Genomic DNA, 3,113 nt, shown 5'->3' on the forward strand with positions numbered 1-3,113 from the left:
TTAAAAGGAAAAAAAGCTAGAAGATAACTAAGAAACTGGAAGAAACTAGTTGCAATATTGGTAACAAAAGGTCCACACAATATGTAAAGGGTACTGATAAATCACTTAAAAATACAATGGAATATATTACATTAAGGTGCAAGTAGACTTTTTTTTTTTAAAGGCTTTTTTGAGGGAGGAATCTAATAGATTGGATAAAAATTTAAAAGGATAGATAACATTTAGTCTTGTAGGGATGTAGGGAAAAGGTCAATGTAAATCAATGTCATTAAAAGAAAATGTAGTATGTAGACATCGTGAAATAATATGCAGCCATAAAAAGAATGAGATTATGTCTTCTGTGGGAACATGGATGGAGCTGGGAGATATTACCCTTAGCAAACTAACACAGGAACAGAAAACCAGATACCACGTGTCCTCACTTTTAAGTGGGAGCTAAATAATGAGAATTTATGAACACAAAGAAAGAAACAACAGATACTAGGGTCTACTTGAGGGTAGAGGGTGGGAGGAGGAAGAGGAGCAGAAAATATAAATACTGGGTACTGGGCTTAATACTTGGGTGATGAAATAATCTGTACAACAAACCCTTAAGACATGAATTTATCTACATAACTCATACTCCCAAATCTAAAATAAAAAATTTTTAAAACGAGCGTACATTGGTAAACCTTTCTTGGGGATTGCTATGGTTTGAATGTTTGGCTCCTCCAAAGCTCATGTCAAAACTGAAACCCCAGTGTAACAGTATTAGGAAGTGGGGCCTGTAAGAGGTGACTGGGTCATGAGGGCTCTGTTCTAATGAATGAATTAATACATTCATGGATTAATGGATTAACAGGTTATCATAGGAATGGGCTTATAAGAATGAGTCTGTTATAAAAGTTAGTTTGGCTCTCAGTGTACCCATCATGCCCTGTGATGCCTTCTGCCATGTTATGACACAGCATGAGGCCCTCACCAGAAGCTGACAAGACGTGACTCCTGATCATAGACTTCCCCGCCTCCAGAACTGTAAGAAATAAATCTCTTTTCTTTATAAGTTACTTAGCCTTAAGTAGTCTATTATAGTGACAGAAAATGGATGAAGACACAGGGAAAACTGATAGCATGGTATTAGTGGAAGAACAGACATACAAGATTGGCATAGATCAATGGAACAGAATAAGGATCCCAGAAACAGACCCACATAGATCTTTGACAAAGGAGCAAAGGTAATTCAATAGGGGAATAATAACCTTTTCAACAAATGGTACTGGAACCATTGTAAATCCATAGCAAAAAAAAAAAAAAAAAAAAAAGAACCCAAACACAGACTTTACACCTTTCACAAATATTAACCAAGTGTAGTGTAACCCAATACTGGGGGCGGAGGGTGGGGAAGTGGGGGGAAACCCTGAAAACACTAGGGATAAAAAAAAATCCAAAAATCTACCAGTGATAAAAGCACAGACTATCTACAAAAGAAAGAGAAACAGAATGATATCAGACTTTTCATCAGCAACACTTGATGCATAAAACAAACATGGAATATAGTCTGAATCAATGGGAAAGTTCTCTAGACAGAAAGAAAATGATACCAATAGAACTTGTATATACGGCATCGGGCTATGAAGTATTGCATTATTTGGCTTTTAAGTCTACACTTAAATCCAAAGAGAAAACTAGAATTTATCTTAAGTCTGGGGATGGGTGTACAAGAACATTTTAAGAAAGAGAAGTGAAACCGGGGCATGCTCTGGGCAAAATGACTAGTGCATTCAGTCCTAGCTAAGCTTAATTAAGTAATGTGAGTTTGGATACTTATAATTTTCTCAGCTGGATATTTATTCTCGTTACACCAATTGTGGCAGAGCAGTTATTAAACATACTCATTGAATCTCTATGCCATACTTTACTTTCTGTAGAGTCTCTGGCAGCTGACAGAGTTTACTTTACAGAAAGCCCCCCGGTCAGTGTGATAGTTCAGAGCATGACAGCTCCTTCTGCCATAAGACATGATTTGAATAGAAAGCTGTTGCTCAAAAACAATGTAGTTTAGCCTAGTCTGTTAATCAAAAAGTATAATGCTAGGAGAGGCAATTTCATCATGTGGAAAACTTTTGATGCATTATCTCATCTACTCACCAAATGCAGTCTTCCAGTGAAAATCACCCCATATACTACCAGATGGAATTTTATGCAAGCACATGTAGAAGTGTGCCAGGATAGTAAAAGGAGAAATTTCAAAGCACAGCTGCCAGCTCTGCCTAACATAGGACTGGAAGAACCAAATTTATAAGCGGGTGCTTGCCAGACAGCAGACCTCTCAGTGAAGCCAATTATGTAAATGGGCCTTGAAGAATGATTTGTACCAGGAACAATTTTGGATGAAAGCCCTGCTCTTGTAAAGCCTTATCCTGGATCTAGACTGTTTTAATATTTTTGCTTTTCCTCCAGTTTGGTTTGATTTGATTTTCCTGACTTGTGGAGAAGCTCTCCCTCATCCAGCAATGGTGGGCATTCAGAATAAGACCTTTGTTAAATTGATAACTTGCAGGAGGACATGGAATCAGCAGAAACAATGGAATGTTCATGACTGTGCTATATTTTTAAGGTTAAAAAGGTTAGAATTCTCAAGAATTGATTAAATAAATTTTAAAGCAAAGAATAATCATGAACAGTGTTTTGTTTTCTGGTTCCTTGAAGCCAAATCAAATCCCAGGATATGGTGATCATGAAACATTCCATTGAGACTGTGAACAAATTCCGTTTTTGTGTCTAAAAGTTATCTTGGGACCCCTATCATTGAAATAGACTGATCTTTATGGCAGAAGGGAAATACAAATTCTAGAGAAGAGTTGGGACTAAAGAAGAAAAAAAAATGTGTGCTCAACTTCAGGAGCTCCATATGCAGGAATGAAAGGGGAAGGAGAGCAGAAAGCTGTATAGATTTTCAGACTGTGCTTGGTGCATCGTTCTCAAGTCTCTCAAGGATTCAGAGGAGGCTTCCCCTTTACCCAGGCAGCTGCCCTTACCACAGTGTCAGTCAAATCAGCTCAGTTGCAGACGTTGTGCTCCTGTCCAAAGTTTCACTGGGAGAAAGAGCTGCTTGCCTAAAAAAAAAAAAAAAA

This window comes from Rhinopithecus bieti, unplaced genomic scaffold (assembly GCF_001698545.2).
Source record: "Rhinopithecus bieti isolate Rb0 unplaced genomic scaffold, ASM169854v2 scaffold_23460, whole genome shotgun sequence".
Lineage (NCBI taxonomy): Eukaryota > Metazoa > Chordata > Mammalia > Primates > Cercopithecidae > Rhinopithecus > Rhinopithecus bieti.